The following is a 21,526-nucleotide window of genomic DNA, read 5'->3' as shown; positions in this document are numbered from 1 at the left end:
AAGGAGAAAAAGTATGGGAACTTCAGCAATGACCAAAGTGGAAAATAGACACATTATTAGAGCTGAATTGAATCTTAGAAATGCTCCTACAGAAGCACATTGTTCAAAAAAGGATGAAAAGACCAGGCAGTGGTGGCGCACGCCTTTAATCCCAGCACTCGGGAGGCAGAGGCAGGCGGATTTCTGAGTTTGAGTCCAGCCTGGCCTACAGAGTGAGTTCCAGGACAGCCAGGGCTACACAGAGAAACCCTGTCAAAAAAGAAAAAAAAAAAAAAAAAAAAAAAAAAAGGATGAAAAGTCAAAAAGAGAGACCAAAAGTCACTTTTCTTTGATCTAAGTTTTAGTGACAAACCAAGACTGGATGTTTGTTCTTCTAATTCTCAGTTGAGATCTTTTACTTCACAATACTGGAATCATGCTTTTTGGTAATAATCAGATTCCTGCTTCAAAAAGCATTAGCTCTACAAACTTGATACCGATAATAATTTTCAACATACTTTGCAGTCATCTCTACTGTCTCAACCTAGAAAAATCCTAAAACCATTATTGAAACATTTTAAAATGCAATTATCATTTACTAAATATATTTCTCATATTCCTTTGATGCTAGCTGAAATGTAAAAGTAATTTAAATATAATTTCAGAAAGAGAGCAAAAGTAACTTTAATTTTAGTATATACTTCTGTGAATACATGCCCTCTTATTTTAGATAATGGCATGTGCCCTGTGGAGTTTTGGCTTACTGTGGAAAGTCTCATATTATATATACTTAAGGAAACTTAATTTTGCATGTGTATATGCTAAATTCATTATCTGATTTTATGTTCTTCAAACTTGCATCCTTTTAAAGAAATATGCGCTTTCTAATTGCATACTCTCATTATTTCAAAAACAAGTTATCGCCGGGGGTGGTGGTGCACACCTTTAATCCCAGCACTCAGGGGGCAGAGGCAGGTGGATTTCTGAGTTCGAGGCCAGCCTGGTCTACAAAGTGACTTCCAGGACAGCCAGGGCTATACAGAGAAACCCTGTCTCGGAAAAAAAAAAAAAAATCAAAAACAAATTATCTCTTCTAAGAAAGTGATGATGTTTTATTCTCTTTCTTTCTTTCTTTCTTTCTTTCTTTCTTTCTTTCTTTCTTTCTTATTTACTTATTTATTTATTTATTTATTTATTTATTTATTTATTTATTTATTTTTGTAACTGAGTATTCATTGTGCATCCCAGGCTAGCCTAGAATTCACAGAGACCCAATTGTTTTATGTGCTGGGATTAAAGATTTAGGCTACCATGTTCAGGTTTTCTATTTTTATTGACAAATACTAAGCTGAATTTAACATTTTATCTTCTCTGAGAACTTTTCACCTAGATCAGTAAATACTAAGTGGTTGAAATAGATTATTTAGCGGATACAAGTTAGCATATTCATTTAAATAACAATGGTTGCATGTGAATAGTAAAGTTAATTACAGGTACTATGTCTGACTTTAAACAACCTGTACAATCATAATAATGGATGTATCATTTTGACTTTAACCATTACTTTTATGACTTATCATGACTTCAAATACATGTGAATTATTTATAAAGCATTTTGTTCCCAAAATATTTTGGATCCTGGAATACTTCACACAAACTGTTAATTCTGGTTATCCTTTACTTTCTATATTTTCCAACATATAAAATTTTAGAAAAATAATTATCATTCTTGTTATTTTTGTCTGAGTGCTTTTAGGGATATCAGGGAAGTTAAATGCTGAGTGTAGTTGATAGATACAAGACTATGGCTATTAATTGCTGTGTAACAACTACTTCAAAATTTAGTGGCTTACAACAAACAGAAATTTACACTATTTCACATACTGTTACATAATTATAAATTTTGATAGGTTATGCTTATTTCTCATAGTGTTATATATAAACAATTTGACAGAATGTGGATACTCAAATAATATTTCATTCTGATTCAGGTAACCCAGTCACAAAAGAACACATATGGTATAAACTAAGAATACCTATGATACAACTCACAGAACATATGAAATACAAGAAGAAAGACGATAACACAGAAGTGTGGAGGCTACAGTCCTACTCAGAGTGAGAAGAAAATAATCTCAAGAAGGAGAGGGAGAGAGGGATCTGGGAAGTTGAGAGGAGGGGAGGAAAAAGGGGGTGCAGTTCAGATATGGGAGGAGATGGGGGAGAAGTACAGAGAGTCAGGAATTTGAAAGGTGGTGTATAGCAGTGGGGGAGGGGGAACTGTGGGTAGCCACTAGAATGTCCCACATGCCAAAAACCCAAGAAGTTCCCAGGATCAAAAAAGGAGGACATTAGCAAAAATATGCTGCCCCAAAGGGGAGATAGAACCTGTAGAGACCATATACAGTGGATATGGCCTCAGTTGAGGAATTGGGCCACTCACTCACCTCAAAAATATTAATCCAGAGTTCCTCCTGTCAGAAAGAAAGGCAGAGACAAAGAGTGGAACAGAGACAGAAGGAAAGGCCATCTGGAGACTGTCCCATTCATGGATCCATCCCATCTGCAGACACTAAACCCAGACACTATTGCTAATTTCAAGAAATGCTCACTGTCAGAAGCCTGATATATATCCCCTAAGAGGCTCTGCCAGAACCTTTAATGGCATTTTAAGGATTTATATTTTTATTTGCTTTGAATATTGATTTAAATAAATTATATATTTAAAATACTACTTTATTTTTCTTAGTTTTAATTTATTTTACATTAAGTGTCTTTTTTTTAAAAGACAGTGTTTCTCTGTGTAGCCCTGGCTATCCTGGAACTCACTCTGTAGACCAGGTTAGTCTCGAACTCCGAGACTCAGAGATCCACCTGACTCTGCTTCCCAAGTGCTGGGATTAAAGGCGTGTGCCACCACCAGATGGTTAAGTATATTTTGAAATCTTTTTTATCTTCTTGAAATTAAAATTTGATACTAATATATGAAATCTTATACTGCCTATAATATTAAAGAAAATACTTGAATCTATAAATTATCTATACTTATTTATTTAATAGATGTAAGCATTCTTTTATATTCCCTTGGATTGTTTTTATTGTTGTTGTTGTTTGTAATATAAAGCTGTATTGTAGTCATTAGATAGCCATCATTTCCACATTTTCATTTCAAAACAACAGCAGCAACAAAAAAACACTGTCATGAATTGCATGTGTTTTCATATTTTCATTACAAATGTATATGCAATTGCTGTCTCTAGTTTTTAATAATGTTATTTTATTATGTATTTTGTATGAATAATGTCAAGTTATTATTTTTGGGCCACTTCATTTCTATCAGTTAAGATTTGGAATATTTTTATAATTATTGAACATATAGATATAGTTTTACTATAACTGTGGGAAAACAATTTATTAGAAGACATTACTACAATTTAGCATGTATTCATTTATTTTCAAACTTAAATAGTTTCAAAATCGTAGCTGTTTTGCAATTGTGCTTAGTATTTTCTATGATATCCTTATATGCATTAAATCTCTTTTATTCCTCTGTGGACAGCCCACAAGAGAAAACCATTCAGACACAGTTTATAGCCAATTGAAAGTGTGTATTTCTACCACCTGTAACCACACCTAGGTATTCTGGGACCTAGTTTTGACTATGAATCTCCAGATTACAGGTTTGTTGTTGTTGTAGTTGTTTATTTGTTTAATTTTAAAGGGAAAAACCACATCCTGGCATCTTTCTTTAAAGTTAGAAGCAGACTTTATAGAAACTACCAGTTTAACAGAAACTAAGTGGTTAGTAAAAGAGGCATCTGAAAAAGGAGGCTAAAATAAATTAGCTATTACACCTTGAGCTTGAGTACCTAGAATAGAATTTGGATTCTGCATCAAAAATTCAAAATTCTAGTTGAACCTGAATCTGCCTCATAGAGGAAACTTTGCCTTATACCATTGACAGTTTCAATATTTAATTTAGCATCCATGATTGTGGTTTGAATATTCTTGGCCCAAGAGTTGTTCTATTTGTAGATGTTATCTTGTTGGAGTAGGTGTGGTTTTGTTGGAGGAAGTGTGCCACTGTTGAGGTGAAAAATGAGACCCTCTTCTTAACCATATGGGAGCCAGTCTTCTCCTAGGTGCCTTTGGAGCAAGAGATGGGACTTTCAGCTCTTCCAGTCCCACATCTGCGTGAATTCTAATTTATAATAGCCAGAAGCTGGAAAGAACCCAGATGTCCTTCAACAGAGAAATGGATACAGAAAATGTGGTACATTTACACAATGGAGTACTACTCAGCTATTAAAGAGAATGAATTCATGCAATTCTTAGACAGATCGATGGATCTGTAGGATATTATCCTAAGTGAGGTAACCCAATCACAAAAGAATACACATGATAAGCACTAAACTCAATGATTCATAAAGCTAGATATTAATGTAATATTTTTATGATCTGTTAATGTCTTATCTGAAGTCAATAAACACTTCTCCCTATTTCTCTCAGCAAAATTTACACAATTGCATTGAAGTGGATGTTTTCTCATGCCCTTCAGATGATATGGTAAAACATACGATTCAATATGCTGATACCTAGATTTTGCACATAACAAGCCTAACCATCCAGTGTCATATTTATGACCTATTAAGGCTATATATGGTGAATCTTAGTTATGCAGTAACAGAAAACTAAGTTTTATAATTTCTAGTGTGATTTGGTGAAAAGGATAAATTTGGTAAATTAATTTAGCTAAGGAGAAACAATATAGCTACAGCTGGCAAGAAAAGTCAAATATTAGTGTACTGTGCCTATAGGCATATTCAAATTAAATGGTGAAATTCTCAAGAAAACAGTATGAGCTGCACTGATCATTATGAGGTTAATGGCCATGAAATCATGAATCTCATTCATTTACTCTAGTCATCTTTTCTTCCCCTTTACACTTAGAAAGCAGTCAACGTCTTATTCTTATAAACTCAGTAATAACCACTTTATTTTCTTATAGAGGGATCTCAGACAGAAACAGTAACTGACTAAAGCAAGTACAATAAACATGCTGTTGCTTAATGGCAAATGTACCATGAACTTGTAATCAAGCCTCTGTTTTCAGTGTTTATATTTTTTAAAGCTTCTACTTTCACTTGAGCAATTTACCATAGTGAGTGGCCATATAATTCCATTAGTTCATTGCATATTGATTAAATGGTCAGTGAAAATGGGCCACTTGCAGAAGTAATCAGTATGAAAACAACTCCTGGATTGTTTGTAAATTTGAAATACAACACTCACAGGTTTTTATTTTTTATTTTATTTTTTTAGTTTTGAGGCTATTTGCTTCATATATGCAGTTACTCCAGGAAATATAGAATTTGTGTTTGTCCCTTGGTCATTAACCTTCCATGAACATGTCAACCTAATTAGTAGAAAAAGTAAAATGACTACTTAGCTAATTATTGAACTATGGCTGTTGAAGGAAGGCATTACATCTTAAAATGTTTCTTACCAAGTAAGAATGTTACCAAAGAGATTAGAGGGTTGATAAATGATATTTTATATGCTAAGCAGTTCTTGTGGTTAAAAAATAAATATGAATCATGACTTATGTCAGCTGTTGTATAAAAAATCATCAAAAATGACCATTTGTGATCATCAGATGAAAATTTAAACAGCCAATAGTTTAGAGCTTCCTAATTTTATATATACAAGCTTGAAACTTTTAAAATTAATACTTTGAAAAAGTGTAGTTTATTAGTTTGGAAGAACAGACTAAAAAGAAGTTATGTTGTGCCTGTTGAAAGAAACATGTTTTATTATACAGTGAAAATAGACAACTGACACAGCCTGCACTGAGCCAATCCCATAGAGGATTTGAATGGAATGCAATTCATAGATTCTACTTCCATAAAGCATACTTATTAAATCCAAGTATTCCTGGAAGATTTGATACTTTCTGATGCAAAAATGTTTGAGACATTTCATTTTACTCCTAGGTAAAAATCATAATGTTCCTATTAATTTTAATGGTTCTTTTCATCTAGTCACATATTCCTGTGTCTAGTGCCGAAAAGAATTGGAAATTTGACATTCAATTTTTTACTATTTTTTTAAAAAAAGATTTAAATATTTAAAAACAAACTTCCCAGTTTATCTTTTCTTCTTTTGGATATATATCTATACTTAAATGTATCTATAGATAGACCAACATATATAGATATATGCATAGATAGGTAGACACATAGGTACATAGATAAACTGTACTCATTTTCATTTGCTTTCTTTAACAAAATAAAATCCTTTATCTTTTTATAAAAATCACCTTTCTAATGTGTTAATCTAAATACTGAATAAAAAAATCTACAAAATATCCAGATTACACTGAAGATAAAATTATACTCCTTGTCTGAAAATGAATTCTAGAATATTTTTGTTTTCTGGACTAAACAACAACATAATAAAAAGGAAACTTGGAGCCCATGGTTGAAGTTTTTGGTATTGTTTTGGTTTTATTTTGTTTTATTGTTGTTGCTGTTGTTGTTGTTTCAAGACTTTCTCGTTTAGGACCCTAGGCTGATCTTTAACTTGTTATTATCTTGCCTTCAGTTTTAGAATTCTGGGGTTAAATACTTGTTCCACTACACCTAGAAAACCTGATCTTAAATCATTTGCAAAAGGAAATTTGTATACTGGATGAATATTAACAACATTCTCTTCCCTAAATACAACCCCATATTAAATTGAATGCAATCTTTGACCAGTCTTTATATTTTACTAAATGTTTTATTCATTGGATATACATTTTAACATTTAATATTTGTGAAATGAATAATACTCTGTGTTTAATATATTGAGATAATATTGCCATCTCACAGCTGTAAAAGTAGTTATACATCCTGTGAGATTATTTGATATTTGTTTCATAGGAGATATTATAATATGTGGAGAAAATTAATAAAATGGAGAAGTAAGAAATTCCACAAATAAATTTTCCTAGGACTCAGTTGGCATAGATGGATCTATATAATTTCTTGCTGATGAATATAATTGAAAGCATATCATCACTAAAACTTAAAATATTTCAATGCCTGCTTCTCTTTCTATGCTATTATTAATCATATAAGTTGTATTGTGAATCAGATAAGTTCTCAAAGAAGTAGAGGACCATAAAAATTATATCAAAGAAACAGGATGGACAATAAAAGTCATCTTATGTTGAGTACAAAGTCACAAAGACCATATCCTGATAATTTTTCAAAATATTAATTGTATTTCATTGTGTTACAATTAAGCTGGATAGAACAGCAACCAACCATTTGTGCCAAGGAGATTGTGAATGCATTTGAACTGTACGTGTTTTATAGAAAATTGGCACACCCTTGAAAATCAAGTGATTCATGAGAGATTGTTGAATCATTCTCAAATGTGCCATGCATTTTATGCCCTGATCATTGGCTTTTATTGCAGAGCACAAGATCAGCTTTTTATAAAACATGAATTTTTAAATGTCTCTGTGTTGGTTTTCAAGACATTTACCAGTGATAATAAAAATTAGTTAAATGTTTTTAGTTCTTGTGTATTCTAATACTTTCACAGAAAAAAAATGTTGTGATTTTGCAGTCATCATAGAATGTGATAGAGTGTGAATAATATTAAAATAATTATTTCTTTTCAATATAACTATGAAGATACAAACATAGGCTTTTAATTTAGATATCATTATCATTTTTAGATGCATGTTTTGGGGCCACTTTTTAAGCTATATTTTTCTATACTACTTTAAATGCTCTAGAATATATTTGTGGGATTTTCCAAGTAGAAGTGAGTTTTGCCAAGTGGACATGATCTTAATGAGACATTTTAATCAAAGAGTATAGGATTTCTGAAGTGTTTGAATCATGTCACTATCATCTAGATGTCTGAGTTGACATCTTGTTCAAGATGTTCAAGACAATGGGAACCACAAATGGAAGAGTACTTTATTAATTTTGTTCATTTGAGAGTAATGTATAATTAAATTTGAAATTTATTCTCCTAAAGAATACATTAGAATTAGAATACTGGAAGAAATATTACCTGTGGTATATTTAAAGTGGGCTGCTGTGTGAAACATAGCCCTCCAAGTAGGAGGAAAAATCATTTTTAGATAATGACAAATGAAGATTATATACTGATTTTCAAACCAGAATTTGGCAAAATAGACATAAATGGTTGAGAAAAGTGAATATAATGAGAGAGATATGGTATTGGTAATTAGGGTCTTCATCAGACATGGAGGTCCTGGAACCCCTGTGCCCCCAGGGGCATGGTGGCCTCTGCTCTGGTCCAGGTGTAGGTGCAGGAGCTGCTGAAGGGCAAGGTGGAGAGCAACAGTGCAAGTGGTGACAGGAAGTTCTTTTTTCTGTGCTCCTTTCAGTATATTTATAGCATATTTCCATTTCCTGACAGAGAAAACAAGCAGTTTAATGGACTTTCCTAGGATGGACACAGTATCCAGTATCAGTACAGCATCATTATTACAAATGATCTAGTAGACTTGCTTATAGTGCCTATTGAATATTAGATGACAAGTTAGGTTGAACTAAGGATTATTTCCTATAGGAAATAATAGCCTAAATATATTGAAGAAAGTTAGTCTTTCTTTGTTTGAACTGATGAGGAAAAAAAAAAATCAGGCCAGGTGGAAAGTAATCAACTAAGAGTGTAATGAGGTGCATTTCTTTCTTAAGCATGACTGTGCAGCTGTGACGCTATGTTTCAAAGTAGAATTCACAAAAGGTAAACTATAATCAAATTCAAACAACTAATGAATATATAGAAAATAATCTGGAATGTAAGTGTTGAAGTCTGAAACAAGCAAAATCCAAGTGAATATCTGCCAAATATTCCATAAATTTAACAGAACTAAACTAGATGGTTGCTGGATATATTTCCTTAACTTACCAGCATCCTAAATTTATTTGTCCATTTTGATATCAGAGAAGAGGTTATGAGCCATTGGCAGTTGTTTAGGTTTTGTTTGTCACATTTTTTTTTCTTTTACTATACTTGGGTTTCATTAGCCTCAGTGTTTGAAAGCCAAATAAGATGTCCCCTTTTCTATACACATGCTATACCTAGTCCTCCCCACACATATGAACAGATGCGCCTCTTGGTCTTCATGTGAATCCTGAACAATCTGAATGGCTGCAACCCCAAAAAGCTGTTGCCAGCATGTGGGATATGTCTTGTCTGGCCTCAGTGAGAGAGAATGTGCATAGCTTCACAGAAACTTGTAGTAAAATGGTGGGTGGATACCAACAGTGGCCTCCATCTGCTCAGAAGAGAAGGGGATGGTGGATGGGTGAGAGATTGTGGAGGATGTGACCAGGAAGAGGGCAGTGAGCAGTATGTAATTTGAATTATTAAAAACTAAATGCATTTATTTTTTAAATGTTTTCTCCTGTTCTATTAAGAAAATGAGAAGGGCCGGGCAGTGGTGCACACCTTTAATCCCAGCACTTGGGAGGCAGAGGTAGGTGGATTTCTGAGTTTCAGGCCAGCCTGATCGAAAGAGTAAGTTCCAGGACAGCCAGGGCTACACAGAGAAACCCTGTCTCGAAAAAACAAAACAAAACAAAACAAAACAAAACAAAACAAAACAAAACATAATAAAAAATATAAAAAAAGAAAAGAAATGAGAAAGAACTAAGCTTACTTTCAATAACTTTGAGTAGACTTCTTAACACTTAAACACCATTAAGAAAAAATGGAACAAAGAAAATATGTTGGTTTGACTCTCAATTTATTATGTATATTAAAATATTAATTGATTTAATTATTAAAAAACTTGGTTGCAACTCCCATTTCTCATTGGTGTTCCAAATGTTAAATATGTATCATTACATGGAAAACTATCAACTGTGACACTTTTGTTCTTCTGCACCAAAACCTAACAAGTGTGATTTCTGTTGGTCAAAACTGCATATACTATATAAAAAAGAAAAGGCTCACAAAATGACAAGATGCATTAGTTGAATTATTTGTAATGACTAATTAATTTAAGAGCTGGATCAGTAGTCAGTAAGTTTAGGATAATGAGAGGCAAAGAATAATTGACCACAGAGTTACTTTAGAAAGGCACCATCGAAATGGAAATATATGACACCATAGCATGTAAGGCTATGTGTGTTTCCAGATAAAATACTCCTGAGGGCAGTTAGCATAATTTTATTTGGGATTAAATGTAGGTTTAAAAGGAGTATTTAAATCAAACTTTGAACTTACACTGAATATGTTTCTCTAATAATAAGCTTCACAGGAAAATATTGCACCCAAGGTAGGACTTGGCTAGACTCATAAGTTTTAATTTTACAAATAGTAAAAATGGGTAGAGCTAATTATTTTTAAAACCTCCGGAATTCAAACATTTATCATCATCATGCAGATTGAAGTGCTTGAGGGGACCTGAAACCAGAGTCTTCAGAGGAATTCAAAATGAAGAGAATCATTTTGCTAAGTTAAATCTTGAATTTCCAAGGTAACTACTAATACTATACATTGATTGTTTGCTTTCATAATTCAAATAGTCTTACAGAGTAAGTTTCTCACTGCATGTAATTATGCATGTTAAACACACTTTGGGAAAATGTAATAATTCTTTTAGTCACTTCATAATTGTTTATCTGCTGGAGTCATGTTGGATTCAAGCAAGTGGATATCCTCACTTCTGTAACATTTATCCCTCAATTGACAGACTTTTCACAGAATTCGTCAAATTATATGGTTTGAATTGTGGGATTAGAATGTGTTTTCAGTTTAACATAGTATCATTGTCAAAGTGTCACTCTCCCAGAATTATTTGGATAAAGGAGCCAACAAATCTTAATTATTTTCCCGAGAAGCTGAATAATGTATTTCCACATTTGGTGTTTGGCAATAGTAGTTGTTAATATGGTACATGAACTCCAAGAAATATAGGAAGCATTTTCCTTTTTATTTAATATTTTGTGAATATATTAACCTACATTTTCTAGGAAAAGACTAAATTTTCATCATATTTCCATGGAGCCTTATGGATGAGAAATGTGCTACACATACTTCTATGCCCAGATGACTAATTTTAAATAAAGCATTCAACTTTTGAGGTGTACTTTCTTCCCTACTTTAAAGTAACATCTAACTTACTTTAGAGTCTGAATACAGATCAAAGTAAAAGGTCTATGTTACTTTGTATCAAAAGAACATATCACATGTTAATTTCAGTTGTCCAAGTAAAATGCACTGGATAATAAATACCTTACTTTGAGAGTTTTTTATTTATTTGAAAAATTCCTGATAATGCTAATCTTAAGATATGGATGTTGATGAGGTGCTGCAAAGCAAAATGTCCCAATAGAAACACATGACTGCCAGGATGGGTTTTCCCCCATCTGAAGTGTCCACTATCTCCCCCTGGCAAAGGAACTCAACATTTCAGACAATTCCCGGATCCACAGCTACTCTTTGACATCCATGTGGGCAGCTATGGAATTATGACATTCAATAGTGCTGATATTCAGGTGGCAACCTTTTTGTTTTGTCTTTCACAGGAAACTACGTGCTTCTGTCAGTCAGCAGGATATCAGCAGCAGAATAGCCCTTAACCTTGAAGGTGCATGTGCGACAATCTAAAAGGTTAGTAATGCACCTGCTCCTTCCAGCATATATTTGTATTTTCATTCTTTTAATCCATACTGTGTGGATTTGAAGGTTTCTTCAAGTCTTTATTTCTGCATACTAATTAGGATCAACTGAAATGCCCTTGCTTTTGCTTGTCGAATTTTAATTGGCAGTAAACACAGACAGTCCAGATTACTGAGAGAGACTGGCTTTCAGGAGACTCCTCACTGTCTCAAACTGACAGGAAAATGTTGCTGCATTTTATGAAAACTGTCTTGTTCCTGTGGTAAAATCTTTCTTCATTTTGTTAATGAATATATTGTTATAATGTGGCTTATTTATGAATTTTGAATTACATCTTTTAGATGACCTTTTAATTTCTGCGTTAAAAAGAAAAAATGCAGAAATCTCAGGGAATTTAATGAATTTTACTTTTAAAAAGATGTTTTGGCTCAGCTATCACAAGCATGAGCAGTGTTTCCCTCTCATTTCTCAAAATAAGAGTGTTACTAGTAGGTCTGGCAGAGAGTGAATTGAAGTAAGATATTATCCTTTTGCCTTATGAATGCCAACAAGAAGAAACAGACAAAACAGACAAAAAGGGCATCAAATAAAGGTTTCACTGAGGAATAAGATTGGATCCTTAGAGATATAAGCCCTCCCTGATACCCTGATTTACAGTTTTTGTACATACATAAAATCATAACCATTCAATGATGATTTATACTTAGTTAATATTCTAATTAGTTTTCCTCTTCAAAACAAAATACAAAGTTTATTTTATCACATTATTTAAGCCAGTTTTTCTTCTTACGTGTTACTTAAGATTAATTGTCACCACTTATATCTATGAATATATCTCCAAAATTTTAACCCAGAATTCCTCCTGTCTAAAGGAAATGCAGGGACAAAGAGTGGAGCAGAGACTGAAGGAAAGGCCATCCAGAGAATGTCCCACCAGGGATCAACATTTCTTATGTGTGAGATTAGAAACAAAAATGGCTAAAGAATAGATGATAAAAAATCCATTCTATAAATACTTACCCACCTATATCTGATTTTCTTGATAAATCATTAATAATTGTACTCTACCATATTTGTTAAAATTCCATTAAGTGTGAAGAGACCAGATTCTGAACAATAACAATCAACCAACCCGCACTTACTCACTCACACTCACACAAGCACACAGGCCCACATACACCAAAGCAAACTAACATACAAGAAACAGAAAAACGAAGGATTCCTATGTAACCCAAGTGGGCCTTGAACTCACACTCCTTCTATGTTAATCTCAACAGTGCTAAGATGGCATGTGTAACCACCATGTCCAGGTAACAAAATGTAATTTAGAAGATCACTAAGAGAAAACATGGAATCTACCATCAGACACCCACAGAAAATCTTCTTGCTTTGTATCTACCCTCAGTTTCAAAAAATTTAATCTATTTCGTTCAAATGTTCATCAACCTGTTTCCCCTCTTTTCTCTGAGCAGTAAGTGTATAATGAAGCAAATTATCTCCAACAGTTGCTCAACTAATATATAAAAGTAATTAATCCCATTGAAACTATTTAACCAGGTTAGATCAGAGGCAATTTTCTGCAAATAAAGGAAGTCCAGACAGAATAAATAAATAATGAGAGAAGGTGTTTAATTTTCAATCATGGGTCATGATTTGGAACCATGAAACAACTTAGTATTTGTGTGAAGTAGTGTGTAGAGAATATGTATTTAAATATAGGAATTAGCTGGAAGATTTAGATGCTACAAAGGGAGAGAAATCGCTGATCTTTACATTTGATTTTCTCTTTAAAATAATGCTCTAGTGAGCTACATCCTTAATTATTAATTTGCTATTCACATTGATGAACACAAAATTATGAAACATATTTTAAATATTTTACAATAATAGACTCTATTCAGGTATGGGTGAGCATGGATAGATGAACTTGGTTGAAGTTTTAGTGTCATAATTTAGACGATTTTTAGTAGGTGATATGGTTAATGGATTTATAGGTCAAGTTGGTCCTTTATCTTTCCTTTCTTATAGTAAAGAAAACATAATGGAGAATTCTATTTAATACCTTAGTGCTTTCTTATCTGTTGGGTTACATGCCACATTTAGAAAACATTCTTTTCCAAGTTCTTGATACAAAAATATGCAGAGCATAGACTTGTATTCTTCTAATTATTATATGTGAGTATATGTGTATGTGTGTATGTGGGATTATAAGAATGTATTTTTCTTTAATTACTGTTTGTCTATGAAGCAATCAATGAGATTCTAATAGTAATAAGGAACACTATTTATGCTTGTACATTACATTTGCATGCATGTGATATACAGTCATCCTGAGAATTACACAGCATATTATAAAATGCCCTAAATTAACAGCCTTTATTAACATTAATGATTTTTTACCTAACTGCAATTGTGACTTTTTTCTGTTTTGGTCACAAATTATTTTATTTATAGCACTTGATATATGCAGAATGGAAGCCATAGATGCAGTTGGTAAGTAGAGGAATTGCCCCAAAGCTAAAAAGTGAGAGATAAAATGAATGTCCAAACAAAATTTAAACTACTGACCAATGATTTTCCCACTGGAAATTTCTGAGTCCAAGTTCTTTTTGTTTGTTTGACTTCATGTACATAATGGAGATGGGTAAAACACAGAATTTTAACTTTCATAAGATTAAACTGAGTCTTGGAAAGAACAATCATTAATATTCAGTAGGAAATAATGACTATTATCAAGACATAATTTTTACACATGCATTTTCATTCTTGATTAGCCTTTGCAATGTGATAGCTTCAACTGAAATCTTTTCAAAATAGTGTCAGTGTCATAACATCTAAAAACAAGTATCAGGCAGGTTTCTCGACACCTGGATTTTAATGATCAATGATTCCCCCTCCCCACAGTGTGTTCTTTAATGATAATTTCATTTTTCAGTATATTACAAAGCATTCTTTATCTTTCAGAATACTTGAAGTTTTATGAGGTCTTATTTGTCAAGTGCTGATCTTAGAGCCTGAGCCATTGGTGTTCTGTTCAGGAAAATATTCCCCTGTGACAATTTATTTGAGGCTATTTCACACTTTCTCTTCTATTAAATTCAGTGTATCTGATTTAATGTTGAGGTCCTTGATCCATTTGGACTTGTTTTGTGCAAGATGATAAATATGGATCAATTTACACTCTTCTACATGTAAACCACCAGTTAGACCAGCATCATTTGGGTAAGATATTTTCTTTTCCTACTGTATTTTTGTTTTAGATTCTTTGTCAAAGAACAAGTGTCCATAGGAGTGTGGGTTTACTTCTGGGTCTTAGATTCTACACCATTGATCCACATTCTGTCTCTGTATCAATACCATGCTGTTTTTTATCACTAATTGCTTGCATTGCTCTGTAGTACTGCTTGAGGTTAAAGATGATGATTCCCCCAGAAGTTCTTTTATTGTTGAGAAGTGTTTTTGTTATCCTGGGTCTTTTGTTTTTCCATATGAAGTTGGAAATTCCTCTTTCTATCTCTGCAAAGAAGTGAGTTGGAATTTTAATGTGGATTGCTATGAATCTGTAGATTGCTTTTGGTAGAATGGCCATTTTTCTATGTTGATCCTATGAATCCATGAACATGGGAGATCTTATCATTTTCTGAAGTTTTCTTCAATTTCTTTCTCCAGATACTTGAAGTGCTTATCATATGATACTTTCACTTACTTGGTTAGAGTTACACCAAGTTATTTTATATTATTTGTGGTTATTGTAAAGGTTGTTGTTTCCCTAATTTCATTCTCAGTCAACAATTTGTATAAAGAAAGACTACTCATTTGTTTGAGTTAATTTCATATCCAGCCACTTTGCAGAAGTTGTTTATCAGCTGTACAAGTTCTCTGGTAGAATTTTTGGGGTCATTTATGTATACTATCACATCATCTGCAAATAATTATATATTGACTTCTTCCTTTCCAAGTTGATCTCCTTTTGTTGTCTAATTGTTCCAGCTAGAACTTCGAGTACTATATTGAATAGGTAGAGAGAGAGTGGGTAGCCTTATTTTCTCCCTCATTTGATTGAGATTGCTTGAAGTTTCTTCCCATTTAATTTGTTGCTGGCTCTTGCTTTGCTGTATATTACTTTTATTAAGTTTAGGGATGTGCCATGAATTCCTGATATTCTTTAGCCTGTAATCCTTAAAATTTATAAAATCTAGGTACTGATATTTTAGAACTATTATTTAATTTCAAGCTTACCTTTAGCTTACTTTTTCCTTCTTAAACCTATTTTCATCTTCCTATGTTTTTCTTAATCAAATGTCACTAATATGATGTCTATTACCAATATTGTGAAAATTAAATCAAAACTTCACAAAGAAGTTTCTTTTCTTGTTTTCGTTCTATTTCCTGTGTAACATCAGTCTTTTCTCTGAGTGCTGTCCAGGATAGCTGGATTTACCAAGGATTTAAAAGCTTTCTTGGTGTTGCCACGCCTTGCATTTTATGTCTTACTTTGGAAATTATTCTCTTTTGCTTTCTCAATTTTAGTCTTTTAGAACTACTCCTTCAAATATCCTGTTAATCCCTTTATCTTAAGCATGATAAAAGGATGATTATGATAAAAATTAATGTTAACATCTTGTTAACCATTTTTGTGTCGCATTGCAACAAGAAACCCTTACATTGTTTTGTAATTGGCTCTGTATTTATGACTAAAGTTTGCCATCTAGTGTTTAGAATTTTCTGAAACCACGTTTCATAGGAAATTAAAAAAAAAAAATCCTTTCACTGGTTAGACTTGATTCATCAGTGAATTTTCACCACATTTTAATCACTAAATTGACTGTCCAATTTACTTATACTGATGTGTGTCCAAAAATAGGCTGAATATATTGATTAAAAATTAAAACTGCATTTAAAAAGAATGAACTTAATTGAGCTCAGACCTGTGCATCGAAAAATTATTTTATAATATTTGTATAATGAATTTGATCAGTTAGCAGTATAATTGCCAATAGAATGTTTCCTTCTTTCTATCTTTATCATAGCTTTAATGAGAGACCACACAATAAACCATTTCTGTTTATCTACATTTACTTAGACACACATACACATGCACAAACACACATACAAGAGCAATCAAATTGAGAAAAATTAAATGGTGGTTGGAAAATATGAATTTAAAATAATGTTTTTAAAATCAATGTTTTGTCACATTAGAGGATGTATTTGAAGTCATTTCCATTAAATATAATATATTAATTTAAACATTTCTTAAAAGATAGAAAATAAATAAAATGATTAGTTATTTTACACTCATGTTTAAATTTTTGGCCTGCATTATTACCCTGGAAGTTAAACTGCATTGTGAAATTCCTAAACTGTAACTGGAAATTATAAGTCACTCAAAAACTTCTAAAGTTATCAACGGAACAAAGAGACAAAAATACATGGATGGCTACAAGTAGTAAAGTACCTATAATAATGGGCCATGTATAATAGTAGCCTTAAAGTAAGCGAGAAACCTTGCTCTTGATGCTCTTAAGCAAAGGTGCCAAAGGGCAAGAGAGCTGTACAGGAGAATACATATTAATTCAAGAGTAAAAGCAAGTTTATTTAGGATTCATTGGCAGATGTGGAAGGCTCAGAAAGACATTTAATCATTTCCTACAACATGACTAAAAGTAATATCATTTTCAGTAGAAAGATTAAGAACACTCTTAGTTTTCTCTTCCATGGGAGTAAAAAAAACAAAACAAAAAAAAAACAAAACAAAACAAACAAAAAAAAAAAAAACAAAAGCAAAAAAAACCCAGCTTGTTTTATTCCTACACAGTCTCATGCTTGTTTATAAACTATGACAGCATCCTGTAAACAGTATTCATAGATATGTGTACACATAAATTACTCATGACATTTGAGCATTATGCACAACCCTAATCAGTTTAAATGTTTTTATGAGAAGATTGTGCTTGGCAAATAATCAAATGCAAATACTTTTTGTATTTGCAAAAATTTTGGCAAATGCAAAAATACTATATATTTTCTTTGAAACTGTTAAGTATTCATGCTGTTACATGGACTGAAAGATGGCAATGCACTTTAATCTTACATGCTTTCAAAATCTTCATAAAATTTAGGCATTTTTTTCAAGTTTTGTTTACTGTTGTTGACTCATCTCTTTTATGGAGGACCAGCATCCTTTTATCTTAGCAGTCTCATTTATTCAGTACATGGATTTGTGTATCTGTATTCTCTGCTCTCACACATAATGAAAAGGTGAAGGACTTATTTACATGCAAAATTTTCACCATCTCTGCTGTCATTTCCTTTTGCTCTGCAGGTTCAGAAATAGCCACTGAAACTACAGCCATGACTCAATATCATTTTATTCTTTATGTTTTGCTAAATAACTCTGAGATCAGGTTCACAGGTAGGTTTCAAGAATCAAAATGTCAATTCATTTCCCATTTGGTGGTAAAACTAAGGGTATTTTGAAAAATAAGACAAGAACTTAATATTTGTATTATACAAAACATAATTAATACAGTAATAAAGATATACCTGTGCATGCAAATCCTTTATAATTATTTACTAAGCCATTTCTTCTGTAGACACAATAGAAAAAAATTGTTAAATATATTTTTAGATGATAAAGAAAGCTGGGCTAGAAGCCCGAAAGATTGTAGCCTCTTCCAAACAGTTCTTTTCAGAGCATGTCCCTTGTAAGGGTTTCAGTGACATTGAGAACCTTGAGGGCCCAGAGATCTTTTTTAAGGATGAGCTGGTGTGTATACTAAACATGGAAGGAATAAAATCTTTGACCTGGAAATAGTACGCAAAGAAAAGTCTTTACTACCTGCAGCAGCAGAAAATCCTCAATAACCTCAAGACTTTCCTGCAACAAACTGATGACTACGAGTCCTATCTTGATACCTTTTAAATCGATCAGTACTGCAACCCGCTCTCCGACATTAGTTTCAGAGACATCCAGGCCCAGATCCACAGCATTGTGGAGCTTGAGTGCAAAACCCTCTGTGGCATCCACAGTCACCACCCAATCCTGACCTTCAGAGCAGGTAAGTCCTCTATGATAATGGAGATAGAACTTCAGAGCCAAGTGCTGAACACCATCAACTATGTTCTGTACGACCAGCTGAAGTTCAAAGGGAACCACATGGACTACTATAATGCCTTGAACCTCTACGTGGACCAGGCGCTGACCCGCAGAACAGGAATCCCCATCAGCATGTCTCTGCTCTACCTGATCATCACCTGGCAGCTGGGTCCCCCCCTAGAGCCTGTCAACTTCTCAAGACACTTCCTTCTAAGGCACAGAAGGGGCAACCCTGGACATCTTTGACTACATCTGGAGAGATGCTTTTGGGAAGGGCAAGCAGCTGAAGATGAAAGAGTGTGAGTACCTGATTGGCCAACACGTGACGGCAGCACTGTACAGCATGGTGAATGTGAAGAAGATGCTACAGTGGATGGTGGGTAACCTGCTGAGCCTGGGCAAGAGGGAAGGCATTGACCAGTCCTTCCAGCTCCTCGGAGACTCCTTGGATCTGTACCTGGTGATGTACCCGGACCAGGTGCAGCTCCTGCTCCTCCAAGCCAGACTCTACTTCCACCTGGGCATCTGGCCAGAGAAGGTGCTTGACATCCTCCAGCACATCTAGACCTTCGACCCCAGGCAGCACGCGGCGGTGGGTGTTAGAGCACACTGAGCTAAAGAAGGAGGAGGTGGGCATGAAGGTGAAGCTGTGCTCTGAGGGGAAGCACAGGGATGTCTGCTATTCCATCCGGATCGTGATGAAGCACAAGAGGTACGGCTACAACTGTGTGATCTACGGCTGGGGCCCCACGTGCATGATGGGACATGAGTAGATCCTAAACATGAATGTGTACAGTCTGCCTCATGGCCATCATCAACCGTTCTACAAAGTGCTGGTAGATGATGGCTCCTGTGGATATGCAGCCCAAGAAAACCTGGAATACAACGTGGAGCCTCAGGAAATCTCACACTCAGATGTAGGGCACTACTTCTTGGAGTTCACAGGCACACACTACATCGCAAATGCAAAGCTGAAGATCTGGTACCCCGAGGACCTGGAGTTTGTGTACAATACAATACAGAATCCTAGGGGACCAGGATTCCCGAAGGACATGTGATGCCCCTGGAGTCAGCACAGGACAGCCACTTCACCAGCAGCCTGGCTGCCCTACCCCACCCCCACCCCCGTTAGATGGTGTGTGCTCCTCAAGCCACAGACAGTGTTGCTCTCCACTACACTAGTGAATCAGTTAAAAGGCACCGTGTCCCATGGCATGGCTCATCTGCTTGTCCCTTGGTGACAGTGTGTGACATTCTGTCTTCATGGGGTGTCACCATCCATTCTGTCCTCTTACCCCCTTCCCATTTCTGTCTCCATCTACCTTGTGTCAGTCTCTCCTGCTGGACAGGTCGGGGGCCAGGTTTCCTCATCTCTGGAACATAGGTCACTGAGTCAGACCCTCTGCCCTCTGCCTTGCATTAGGTTGTACTCAGAGGAGGGCATGGAGATGGGAGTCAGAACGATCATGGTTCATTGTTTTGCTAATACAGAAACACAGATTTCAAATATTGCCTTTTTTGTTGTTGTTATTTTTTATTTAAATTGGGAAAACAACAGTGTCTCCCTTCTCTCTCACTGGATCTGTGCACATTTCTGCCTATTGTGAGCTTCTGTCTTGTTGCATTGGTTCTCTGAGAAATGCACAGCAATGGTCTTTTCGAGTGAGATTCTCCATGTTCATGAACTGCTCCTTTAAGATGATTACTCCTTGGTTAATTTCAAAATCTACTCTAGTATCATAAGAGGATCTTAAGTTGGTCATGGGCTCACTTCAGTCTCAAGGCCTGAAGATCAAAGGAAAATTGCTCTTAAAATGCCAGAGCCAGTCACTACACTTGATCTTAGCAAAAAGGCCCAGAAGCCAGGGCCAACAAGTGGGAGTGGGTGGGTAGGGTAGCAGGGCCGGGGGAGGGTATAGGGAACTTTCAGGATAGCATTTGAAATGTAAATAAAGAAAATATCTAATAATAAGAAGAATTTAAAAAAAAGATTTAAAAAAAAAAAGCCAGTGTCAGGAAGTGGGAGTGGGTGGGTTGGGGAGCATCGTAGGGGGAGAGTATAGCATAGGGGGCTTTGAGGATAGCATTTGAAATGTAAATGAAGAAAATATCTAATACAAATGAATATATGTTAAAAACAAAAAGCAAAAACCAACCAACCAACCAACCAACCAACAACCAAACGAACAAAACAAAACAAAAACCTTGTACCTCCTAGTCCCCAAACCAAGATGACAGATCTCTTCTTTTGATCAGGAAAATGAACTGAAGAAGCCTAACCAGGGGAGACAGGCTCTGTGTTCCCTGTCACTCCTAAGCCACATTCAGACCTCCCCCCCCAGGTCTGATTGAAAGTGACAGTGATGATAGTATATATATATATATATATATATATATATATATATATATATATATATATATATATATAAACATAGTATCCAACTTAGAATTTCTGGTAGAAAAGACACAAACAAAGACAGAATAGTAAGAATGAAAAAAAAAAAAAACTTTCGTAGATTATATCAACTGCAAACTAGCATCAAAGCTTTAAAGGAATATAGAATATAACCTAAAAGTCAGACTGTGGTACAAGAAAACTATCAGGAAATATTCATAATGAGATCAATCTTGGAGAAAATTTTAAAAAGCTTCGCAAATTGTTGTTTTTTAATTTGTTAGAACTTAAAAACAGATTTTTAATGAGAACTCTATGATCTTGGGAAAAAAAATACAAAAACAAAAACACAGAAATGATCCAGAACCTAACAAAGGATGAAAGCAATTCAA

General features: G+C 34.3%; 1 pseudogene; it reads left to right on the top strand.

The window, feature by feature from the left end:
* On the top strand, positions 18,268-19,956 carry Gm5403 (predicted gene 5403; annotated as a pseudogene).
* Positions 19,957-21,526: the final 1,570 nt, after the last annotated feature.

Source organism: Mus musculus, chromosome X (genome assembly GCF_000001635.26).
Source record: "Mus musculus strain C57BL/6J chromosome X, GRCm38.p6 C57BL/6J".
NCBI lineage: Eukaryota > Metazoa > Chordata > Mammalia > Rodentia > Muridae > Mus > Mus musculus.
This window is presented reverse-complemented; position numbering and strand designations above follow the sequence as displayed.